Here is a 12,333-nt window from a genome sequence, read left to right as displayed (position 1 = left end):
AGAGGCTTCTCTGGAAGGACCCTGAAGGAGAGGAAGAAGATCAGGCTTCAGGGACTTGAAGAGAGAAGGTTGAAGGCACGAGGTGGGTCAGGAGGGGCTCCTTCTACCCATGCTGAGGGCTCTGGGGGGCTCCCCAGGGGCAGGAAGACCAGCCCTCGCCCAAGATCTCCGTCTGGGTCAGTTGCGCTGACCACGACGTCGAGGGGGCGGTCAACGGCCAGTTCCAGGTCTCCCCAGGGCTCTGGGTCGAGAAAACGTCGCTCGTCGAGGAACGTGTTCCGGCCGCCGTCGAAGCCGGTGTCGATCTCCTCGTCGTCGGTGTCGGCGTCGAGTGGTCGACATCGGAGGGCCCGGCGTCGGCGCTCGCCGTCGAGGCGACACCGCCGTTCGCCGTCGAGGACATCGTCGTCGAGGGGATCCTCGTCATCGAGGCCGCCGTCGAGACGGAAGGCGTCTCCGGCGCCGAAGAGGTCGACGTCGAAGCATTCTAAAAGACCGACGTCGAGACGGTCAAGGAGATCGACGTCGAGAAGGTCCGAGAGGTCGACGTCGAGAAGGTCCAACGGGTCGACGTCGAGGCGATCCAAGAGGTCGACGTCGAGGCCGGCGAAGAGGTCGAGGTCGCCGTCGAGGCACCATCGCCCGTAGTCGAGGTTTCGTGGTTCGTCGATCTGGTCGGGGTCGACGTCGAGACGGAGACACGGTTCGACGTCGAGAAGTGTGAATCGGTCGACGCCGAAGGACCGTTGGACGTCGAGGGGCCATCGGTCGTCGTCTGGGCACCGATCTTCAGCGTCTGGAGGTCCCAAGGACAGGCCCAGGACTGTGGGGGGCTCCCCACACTCCGAAAGAGATGGTGGCTCGCCGGGACCGGCGCATTCCGGGGTGGATACTCCGATGAAGCCTTCTACACCTCCTTCGCGGCCGGCTATGCCGAAGGGTCTGCCTCCGAAGGCCCCGACCCCACCTCCGAAGCCGGGTCCGCAGACCCCGCGTACGGTTACTCCTCCACCCCCGGTCCCGCCGAGGGCGGTGTCGATGCCTAAGTTTCCGACGCCTCCGAAGAAGACGCCTAAGAAGCCTAGGACTCCTGACCCTGGGAGGCCGAAGGAGCGTCCGAGGCCCAAGAGGTCGAGGTCTCGCTCGGGGAGACTGGACAGATCGAGGAGTGGGCATGGATCTTCCTCACGATCCAGGCGTCACCACAAGAGACGTCGGTCCAGGTCACGTTCTGCCTCTGGGACCCGTTCCTACTCGCCCACGCTGTCCGATTCGCCGGAGACTAGAGTGTCTCCGATAGACGATATAAGCACATTTCAGGAGGTTCTCCTGCGTGGAGCGGCGAAGTTGGGCATCAAGGTTGAAGCGCCTACGACTTCTACCTCGGTGATATTTGAGACATTACACAAAAGGCACTTGTCTCGCCCCCTGTTACCTTTGGTGCCGGGGCTCCTTGAGCCCGCCGAACAGCTATTCCTGACGCCGGCAGCGGTGAAGTCTGCGCCTTCCAGGATCCTAAAGAAGTACAGGGCTCCGGACTCAGACCCAGCCTTCTTGAGGAAGGACCCGGTACCGGATTCAGTCATCGTGACTGCTGCACGAAAGCTTCATGCCACCTCCCCTGCGTCCACGGTGCCTCCGGACAAGGAGAGCCGCTGGATCGATTCTGCTGGTCGTAAGGCGTGTGGGACATCCGCCTCGTCGATGAAGGCCGCCAGTGACTCGGCTTTGCTGGGGCGTTACGACCGGTCCCTGTGGGACTCGATGGAGCAGTTCGCAGACCTTGTCCCTCGAGACCGCAAGGAGGACTTCATGGAGATCGTCCAGGAGGGGATGCTGGTCTCTAACCAGGCCATCGGCGCCGCAGCGGACATATCCCTGCTGTCCGCGCACGGATATTGCCACGGGATTCACCAGAGACGCCATGCTTGGCTCAGGTTGACGTCACTGAAACCGGAAGCACAGCAACGCGTGGCGAATCTCCCGTTTTCCGGAGATACCCTCTTCGGGAAACACGCGGATGACGAGATGGCCAGGATGAAGGCCGAGGCGGAGACCCTGACGGCAGTGGGCTTGGAGAAGCCCAAGGAGAAGAAACCCTTCCGACAGTACCAACGTCGGTTTGGGTCGCAGGGTCGTGGAAGGGGTCAGTCTGCTGGACAACATCAACAGCAGCAACAGCAGCAGCAGTACAGGCGGCCCTTCCAGAAACGCCAAGGTGGTAGAGGTCGTCAACAGTCCTCTACCGCGACCAAGGGCCCGGCCGGGTCCCGTCCCTGAGCTGTTACTTCCCCCTCGTCCGTTACCCGCTCCGGTGGGGGGAAGCGTTCAATTTTTTCTGGCAGAGTGGAGAAAAATTACTCAGGACAAGTGGGTGCTGAATATTGTTTGCAATGGATACAGTCTACGTTTCACCAGCCCTCCTCCATCGATTCCTCCCGTCAGCTCGCAGTATCAACTGCGCGAGCTTCAGGCGGAGGCGGACATTCTGCTAAGGAAGAGGGCGATCGAAGGCGTACCTCTGTCTCAAAGAGGAAGAGGTCTTTACTCTCGGTTCTTTCTTGTCCGCAAGAAGGACAAAAACGAGTTCAGGCCCATTCTGGATTTGCGACAGGCAAACAAGTGGATTCGCAGAGAAAAGTTTCGCATGCTGTCGTTGCATCAGATCTACCCTCAGCTGCAACGTGGAGATTGGATGTGTGCCATAGATCTACAGGACGCATACTTCCACGTGCCCATTGCATGCAAACACAGGAAGTTTCTGCGATTTCAAGTTGGCGCCAATCACTATCAGTACACGGTGCTACCCATCGGGCTGAAGTCTGCACCCAGGACGTTCTCGAAATGTATGGCAGTGGTAGCAGCTCACCTGCGGAAGAACAAGGTGTTTGTCTACACGTACCTGGACGATTGGTTGATCAAGGCCTCCTCCTTCTCGGAAGCTCAAGCACACTTCCAGAAGACGTGCGTTCTCTTGAACAAGCTGGGGTTGCACATCAACATGTCCAAGTCGGTCCCGATTCCGGTCCAGTGCATCCAGTACTTGGGAGCCTCCATCAATACGCTGTCAGTAAGCGTGTCTCCTTCGGAAGAGCGACGTTTATCACTCCTTCGGAAGGCTCAGGCTCTCATGGACACTCCGTCCACGACAGTGAGGACGGTGTCTTCTCTGCTGGGATCGATGGCCTCTTGCATCTTCCTCACTCCTCACGCACGGCTACAGATGAGACCTCTGCAGGAGTGCTTGGAGGATCAGTGGGACCAGAGGAGAGGTTCTTGGGACGACAAGATACGACTGTCTCTACATGCTCTTCAGTCTCTGAAGTGGTGGTGCTCGACGGAGAATCTCCTCAGAGGGGTTCCCTTCCACAAGGACATTCCCACACAGACCATCGTGACGGATGCGTCTCTCCAAGGCTGGGGGGCGCACTCCGGAGACCTGCAAATTCAAGGGGCGTGGTCCCCGACGGAGTCCACGTACCACATCAATTTCCTGGAACTGAGAGCTGTTCACTTGGCACTGAAGGCCTTTCATCCGTCCTTTCAGACCAACTCTCTGCTTGTTCAGACGGACAACACGACAACGATGTATTACCTCAACAAGCAGGGGGGCTCGAGATCGCGCACTCTGTCGCAGGAGGCGCAGGCGATCTGGCACTGGCTTCTGGCTCGAGGACTGTCGATAACGGCCACCCATCTGCCAGGTGTGCAGAATGTTCAGGCAGACGAACTGAGCAGACTCATTCAGGAAAACCACGAATGGGTCATAAACGACGAAGTACTAGGAGAAGTCTTCGCAAGGTGGGGAACTCCAGACATAGATCTGTTCGCCACCGCCGAAAACAGCAAATGCCGAGGCTTCGCCTCCAGGTACTACCAGCCGGGGACGCTGGGGAACGCGTTATGGATCAACTGGTCGAACAGCTTTCTGTACGCTTTTCCACCAATTCCCCTGATTCCGGCGGTTCTCATCAAGCTGTCCCAATCCAGGGCGAGAATGATTCTGATTGCCCCGGAATGGCCCAGACAGTGGTGGTTCACGGACCTGCTCCACCGTTCTCTCCTTCCTCACATGAAGCTGCCGTGCAGGCCGGACCTTCTCACGAAGTTCGGGGGGCGGATGGTGCACCCCAACCTCTCGTCTTTGAGTTTGGCGGCATGGCTCCTGAAATAGTGCAATATGGCCATCTGAATCTCCCAGAGGATTGTATGGACATACTGAAGGAGTCTAAGCGTCCTTCCACTAGGACTTCCTATGCTTACAAGTGGAAGAGGTTTCGCATCTGGTGTAGGTCTAAGAGCTATGACCCTACGACATGCAAGGAAGATGTCATCCTTCCATATCTGCTACATCTGGCGCAGTCGGGCCTTAATGTCCATTCCATTAAGGTTCATCTGGCTGCTTTGACTGCCTACAGGAAAGGCCCTTCACAGACTTCCTTTTTCCAGATCCCTGTGATCAAAGATTTTTTGGAAGGCTTGAAGAAAGTGTTCCCTCCTGTCAGGCTTCCTTCGCCTTCATGGGACCTGAATGTGGTGCTGTCCAGATTGATGAAGGAGCCTTTTGAACCCATTCATAAGGCTTCGTTGCAGCACCTGTCCTGGAAGGCGGCGTTCCTCGTGGCCATTACATCGGCCCGCAGGGTGAGTGAGATTCAGGCATTGTGTTGCCAAGAACCTTATACTGTATTTCATAATGCTAAAGTTGTTATGCGTACTCACCCTAAGTTTCTTCCCAAGGTTGTTTCTGATTTTCATATCAATCAGACTATCACTTTGCCTACGTTCTTTCAGAACCCTTCATCTCCGGCGGAAAGGTCTTTGCATTCCCTGGATGTGCGGAGGGTGCTGAAGTTTTATCTTGATAAGACTAAAGATATTCGTAGGTCAGACCAATTGTTCATCAATTATGGCTCAGTCAGGACTGGTCTTGCTACCTCTAAACAGTCCATCTCGAGGTGGATTGTGTCCTGCATACAGTTGTGTTACTACAAAGCTAATAAGACCTTAGGGGGCAAACCTAAGGCTCATTCCACCAGGGGCAAAGCTGCTACGACAGCTATGCTCCGTAATGTTCCCATTGCAGAGATCTGCAAGGCGGCCACTTGGAAGTCGGTCCATACCTTTGCTAAGCATTACTGCCTGGACTCTGATGCCAGGGCAGACGCTCAGGTTGGGCAGGCTTCGCTGCGGAATCTGTTCGCACAGTAGTGGCGTTATTTTATTCTCCACCGCCGCTTGGTGTGGGGATGGGCTTGCCATTCTATTCACTAGATTATGACTATACACAGAGATCCCCTACTACAGAAGGAGTAGTTTCTGTCCTGTAACTCCAGTTCTGTAGTAGGGGTATCTCTGTTATAGTCATAAGCGCCCTCCCGCCTCCCCGGTGGAGAGTTATTCATGTTCATAATGCTACAGGTCTGGCGTTTTCTACGCCTTCAAAAAGAACTGAAACGAAGTTGGACCTGCTATGCATTCTGGGATACTGGGAGAAGGTTCTGGAAGGTTCCTTAAAGGCACAGTGCCATCGCTATCCCTGATGACTATAAGATCACACGCAAGGACCGCACCGACCATACAGGAGGTGGAATCGCTATCGTCCATAAGAAATCAATCCGCATCTCAACCAGCTCTGACGCCAACCTCGCTAACTCCGAACACCTTCACTTCCAGATCCACATCGACCCAAGACCACTCTCAGAGGCACCCTCCTCTACAGACCACCAGGACCCCGCGCAAAATTCAGTGAAGACATCACGGACTTCATCACCCCACATGCGCTCCCCTCCAAAGACTACATCCTTCTGGGTGACCTCAACTTCCACCTTGAAAAAATCAACGACCGCAACACCGCCACCCTCTTGGACAACCTAGCCAACCTCAGACTTAAACAACTAGTCACTTCCCCCACCCACATCGCAGGTCACACACTCGACCCCATCTTCACCTCCAGCAACCATGTCTCCTTCAGCCACAATACGGATCTCCTCTGGACTGACCACAGCTGCGTTCACTTCACCTACAACAAGCCGAAACCCATCATCCACCTCCAACCAACTCTACAAAGAAACTGGAACAAAATCACCACGGAGCAGATCTCCACATCGCTCCTTCAAACCTCCCCAGCCCTCTCTTCTAACGCCAACGAAGCCGCCTCCAACCTCACCCTTTGGCTATCCAACACCGCCGACACCTTAGCACCACTGAAAAAACGTCAACACAAACTTGGCATCAAGAAGGCCTCTTGGTTCAACGATGACCTCAAGAAGTCCAAGAAACTGTGCCGCTCCCTTGAAAAGGCCTGGAAAAAAGACCCTTCCACCAGTAACAAGGACGCCTTCAAAAGCGCCATCCGTACTCACCACCAACTGATCCGAAAAGCCAAGAAAACAGCATTCAAGGATCGACTTGACAACAACGCCCACAACAGCAAGGAACTTTTCAACATCGTCAAGGAATTTTCCAACCCCTCGGCCAACTCCAACGACATCACCCCCTCTTAAACCCTCTGCGATTCCCTAGCCTCTTTTTTCCACAACAAGATTGCTGACATCCACAACAGCTTTGACAACCAACCCGGAAGCCAACCCACCCTACCATCAGCTGACCATCTTCCCCCCGCTAACACCCTTAACGCCTGGAACCCAATCTCCACTGAGGACACCATCCGCCTGATGAATTCCATCCACTCTGGATCCCCCACAGACCCATGCCCTCACCACATCTTCAACAAAGCAGACTCCGTCATAGCCCCGCACCTCCGAGACGTCATCAACTGCTCCTTCAACTCCGCTACCTTCCCAGAAGACTGGAAACACGCTGAACTCACCGCCCTTCTGAAAAAACCAACAGCAGACCCCACCGAACTCAAAAACTACCGCCCCATCTCGCTTCTTCCATTCCCGGCCAAAGTCATCGAGAAAGCTGTCAACAACCAGCTCGCCGCCTTCCTCGAAGCCAACAAATCACTCGACCCCTCACAATCTGGATTCCGAGCCAAACACAGCACTGAGACCGCCCTCATCGCAGCAACAGACGACATTCGAACTCTACTGGACAATGGAGACACAGTCGCCCTCATCCTCCTCGACCTCTCTGCAGCCTTCGACACAGTCTGCCACAGCACCCTTTTACAACGCCTCAGAAACATCGGAATCCAAGGAAAGGCACTGGAATGGATCACCTCGTTCCTCACCGGAAGAACCCAGAGAGTCCGCCTCCCACCATTCAAGTCCGAGGCCTCTGAAATCATCTGCGGCGTACCACAAGGATCCTCACTCAGTCCCACCCTCTTCAACGTATACATGAGCCCCCTCGCGGCCATCGCCCGCCAACACAACCTCAACATCATCTCTTACGCGGATGACACTCAACTGATCCTATCTCTCACCAAGGACCCCAGCACCGCCAAAACTAACCTACACGAAGGAATGAAAGAAGTCGCCGAATGGATGAAACAAAGCCGTCTGAAACTGAACTCAGACAAAACAGAAGTCCTCATCTTAGGTAATTCCCCCTCTGCCTGGGACGACTCCTGGTGGCCGGAAGCCCTCGGAAATGCACCCATCCCGACAGACCACGCACGGAACCTTGGCGTCATCCTGGATTCTTCACTCTCAATGAACAGACAAGTCAGCGCCGTATCCTCTTCCTGCTTTAACATTCTTCGCATGCTCAGAAAAACATTTCGCTGGATCCCCACCGAAACAAGGAAAACAGTCACCCACGCTCTAGTCACGAGCCGACTGGACTACGGAAACACCCTCTACGCAGGTACCACCGCTAAACTCCAGAAGAAACTACAACGAATCCAAAACGCCTCAGCCAGGCTCATATTAGACATCCCACGCAACGAACACATCTCTGGTCACCTTAAAGACCTCCACTGGCTACCCGTCAATAAGAGGATTACTTTCCGACTGCTTACCCACGCACACAAATCACTCTACGACATCGGACCAGATTGCCTCAACTCTCGACTGTCCTTCTACACCCCCTCCCGCCAACTTCGCTCTTCCAGCCAAGCCTTCGCCAATGTACCTCGCATCAACAAGACCACCATGGGAGGCAGATCCTTCTCATACCTGGCTGCCAAAACATGGAACTCACTCCCCGCTTACCTTCGCCTCACCCAGAATCACCTAGCGTTCAGAAAGCAGCTTAAAACGTGGATATTTGACAAATAATCCTCCTCCCCTTCCTAAGCGCCTTGAAACCCTCTGGGTATGTAGTGCGCTATATAAATTTTATGACTTGACTTGACTTGACTATCCTAATTAAGCCACATAATGGCAGCCTATGGGGCTTGTCTGTCCAGGTTCTTCTCTCTATCATTCCTGAGGGATTTTGCTGTTAAGCAAGGGAAATCTGTACAGGCTTTGCTGTTTTGTGGATTTTATGGTGGAATTTCTAGTTGAAGTACTGGACAGTGTAGCCTTTTTGGCTGCATTATCTGTCTTTAAATTCTCTCTTAAGTGTCTATGCATTTTCTGCATTTTTTGACACTAAGATTATTTTTGATTGCTCCGGGGTCCACGCACATGGGCGGGACTATTCACTAGATTATGACTATAACAGAGATACCTCTACTACAGAACTGGAGTTACAGGACAGAAACTACTCCTTCAGCCTCTTCCAATGTGACGTACAACCCCAGGTACCGGAACCCTTGCTGCAAAAGTCCCTTTGCTCACATAAACTCTGGGGCATCATGACCTACCACATAGAACAAGGATTTGCTATGGTTGGCCAGTAGCCCAGAAAAATCCCCATAGATCTGCAGCATCTGAAGCGCGCCTGGCCTTGACAACTTAAGGTCTGTTAGGAACATAAGCACATTGCGTATAATGTAATTAGTTTCTCCTCTCCTAGTTCCCACTTGAAACTCTGTAGCTGCGCCTCTACGCTGGCCCACTCCACCAAAGGCTCGTTCACCAGAGTGAAGAGGAGCAGTGGCGGTACCTGTGAAAGGGCGGAAGGGCTGCACCCTGTTTGTCTTCTGGCCCATTTGTGTTTGTTTTTGCACAAATGTGCCTGCACCAGCCTTTAGAGATGTCCGGGGCTGGAGAAATTCCATCCCTGATCTTGGGGCCTTGCCACGCCTCAGTGCCTCCCCTATAGGTGACGTACTTAGGCGTCACAGATAAAGTTAGCCATGGGCGCTGCAGGCTTAAGCCCTGCAGTGGCTACATGTAAATCAGCTTGTCACTCCACCCTTTCCCAACTCGACACACTCTGCCGGTCACACGCTTGACCCCATCTTCTCCGCAAGCCCCCACGTCTCCTTCAACCATACCACCGAACTCTACTGGACCGACCACCGCTGCTTCCACTTCACCTTCAAGAAACCCACCACGCACCACCCCACCCAACAGATGCCTCACCGCTGCTGGAGCAAAGTCACCGAAGACCAGCTAACCACCACCCTCGCCAAGAGCCCACCCGCCGACCATACCGACACCGCTGCCCGCAACCTCAGACAGTGGATCAATGACTGTGCCAACACCCTCGCCCCAATCAAGAAACCCTCCAACAATCATACCAACAAGAAAGCCACCTGGTTCACTGAAGACCTCCGGGCCTCCAAGCAAACCTGCCGAAACCTGGAGAAAATCTGTCTCCGTGAACGAACACCGGACAGCCACGACGCCCACAAGAATGCCACCCGCAGACACCATCAGATCCGCCAAAAGGGCCTCCTTCAAAGACCGCCTAGACAACAACGCGCACAACAGGAAAAAGCTCTTCAACATCGTGAAGGAACTCTCCAACCCCAGCTCCAACACCAACGACGTCCCACCCTCGCAAGACCTGTGCGACTCGCTGGCCACCTTCTTCCACCACAAGATCAGACATCCACAACAGTTTCCATGCCACGACCGTCCCGACAACCACTGAGACCTCCGCCCCCATGACCACCATCCGCACCAACTGTCTGCTCTACTGGGCCAACATCAACGACAATGACACCATCAAGATCATGAACACCATCCACTCCGGATCTCCATCAGATCCATGCCCACACCACATCTTCAACAAAGCCAGCACATCCATCGCACCCCATCTCCGTAAAATCATCAACACCTCCTTCGAGACAGCAACCTTCCCGGAGAACTGGAAGCACGCCGAGATCAACGCCTTACTCAAGAAACCCAAGGCGGACCCCAAGGACCTCAAGAACTTCCGGCCCATCTCCCTGCTCCCGTTCCCGGCAAATGTCATCGAGAAGACCGTCAACGAACAACTGACCTGCTACCTCAAGGAGAACAACATCCTGGACCCTTCCCAGTCCGGGTTCCGCAGCAACCACACCACCGAGACTGCCCTCATCGCCACCACCGATGACATCAAGTCCCTGCTGGACAACGGAGAAATGACGGCCCTCATCCTCCTGGACCTGTCAGCCGCCTTCAACACGGTCTGTCACCACACACTACGAACACGCCTCCACAACGCTGGGATCCAAGAGAAGGCCCTGGACTGGACCACCTCCTTCCTCTCCGGCAGAACACAGAGCGTCCGCCTTCCCCCCTTCTGCTCCGAAGCCACCAAGATCATCTGCGGCGTACCCCAGGGCTCATCCCTCAGCCCAACCCTGTTTAACATCTACATTGCACCGCTCGCCCACGTTGCCCGTCGGCACGACCTCAACATCCTCTCGTACGCCGATGACACCCAGCTGATACTCTCCCTCACCAAGAACCCCCACACCGCCAAAACCAACCTTCACGAAGGAATGAAGGCCGTTGCTGAATGGATGAGGAACAGCCGACTGAAGCTGAACTCTGACAAGATGGAGGTCCTCATCCTCGGATCCAACCCTTCGGCCTGGGACGACTCCTGGTGGCCGACCGCACTGGGAACCGCTCCAACACCCACCGACCACGCACGCAACCTAGGGGTCATCCTCGACTCCACCCTCTCCATGACTAAACAGGTCAACGCCATCTCCTCCTCCTGTTTCAACACCCTCCGCATGCTCCGTAGGATCTACAAATGGATCCCCACTGAAACGAGAAGTACAGTCACCCAGGCCCTTGTCAGCAGCAGGTTGGACTATGGAAACGCCCTCTAAGCAGGAGCCTCGGCCAAACTCCTGAGACTGCTCCAAAGCATCCTCGACATCCCTCGCCGCAGCCACATCACACCCCACCTGAGAGACCTGCACTGGCTCCCGGTCAACAAGAGGATAACCTTCAAGCTCCTCACCCACGCACACAAGGCACTTCACAACACCGGACCAACGTACCTCAACAGACGACTCACCTTCTACACCCCCACCAGCCTGCTCCGCTCTGTCAACCTCGCCCTCGCTACAGTCCCCCGCTTCCGAAGAGCGACCTCAGGCGGCAGATCGTTCTCTCACCTCGCCGCAAAGACCTGGAACACCCTCCCCATCCACTTACGGCAGACCCAAGACCTGCTGACCTTCAGAAAACTCCTCAAGACCTGGCTTGTCGAGCAATAGCAGCATTCCCCACCCCAGCGCCTTAAGACCCTCACGGGTGAGTAGTGCGCTTTACAAATGATATGATTGATTGATTGATTGATTGACACAGAGTTGGGAAAGTGTAGGGGGAACAAGCAGAGGGAAGCCTGGTACTTGCAACCTCCTGCGCAGGTGTGACGTTTCAGTGTCCTCCAGCGCCGGAATCAGAAAGGAGTAGCTGTACTACAAACGGGACCTGAGAAGGAAATAAGGTGAGCAAAATGAAAACTTTTTAAATGTTATCTACATATTGGTGAGAGTGGTTGTCTGTGGGTGAAAGTGTGTGTGTGTGTGTACTAGTGTGTCTGTGTGATCAGTGTGCCTGTGGGAGTCTGCATGGAAAGTCCTGGGGGATTTTATCAAAGGAATTTTCCCACATTTTTGCGTTTTAGTTCACAAAGGCTAGGCAATGTTAGACAACTTGCAACTAGCATACTATGAAACTGGAGATGCAGAAAAATGAAAATATAAGACAACAGCCCTGCTCAATTTATGCAACCACAGTCTGGTACAGTATTCCCTTATATTTCAGAACTGCCCTAATGCAACATCATTTTACCAAATAGCGAAGGACACCACCTCACCCTTTCTCAACTTGTTACAGGGGGGTGGGTCGTGGGTCCCACCCTGTGACGAGTTGGGAAAGGGTGGGTAGAGGCTGCAAGCAGGAGGGAAGTCGAGGAATTGAGTCTGCGCAGTTTATTATCTAGACTCTAGAAGACACTGCACAGGCTGGAAGTTTCAGCTGCTCTGCACTGTGAGGAAGGCCGTTTGAGGTCCGATGTGAGACGTGTCACTGTCTGGCATATTCATCATGCATAACCTTTTTATGAATTACTTTT

Source organism: Lissotriton helveticus, chromosome 9 (genome assembly GCF_964261635.1).
Source record: "Lissotriton helveticus chromosome 9, aLisHel1.1, whole genome shotgun sequence".
NCBI lineage: Eukaryota > Metazoa > Chordata > Amphibia > Caudata > Salamandridae > Lissotriton > Lissotriton helveticus.
This window is presented reverse-complemented; position numbering follows the sequence as displayed.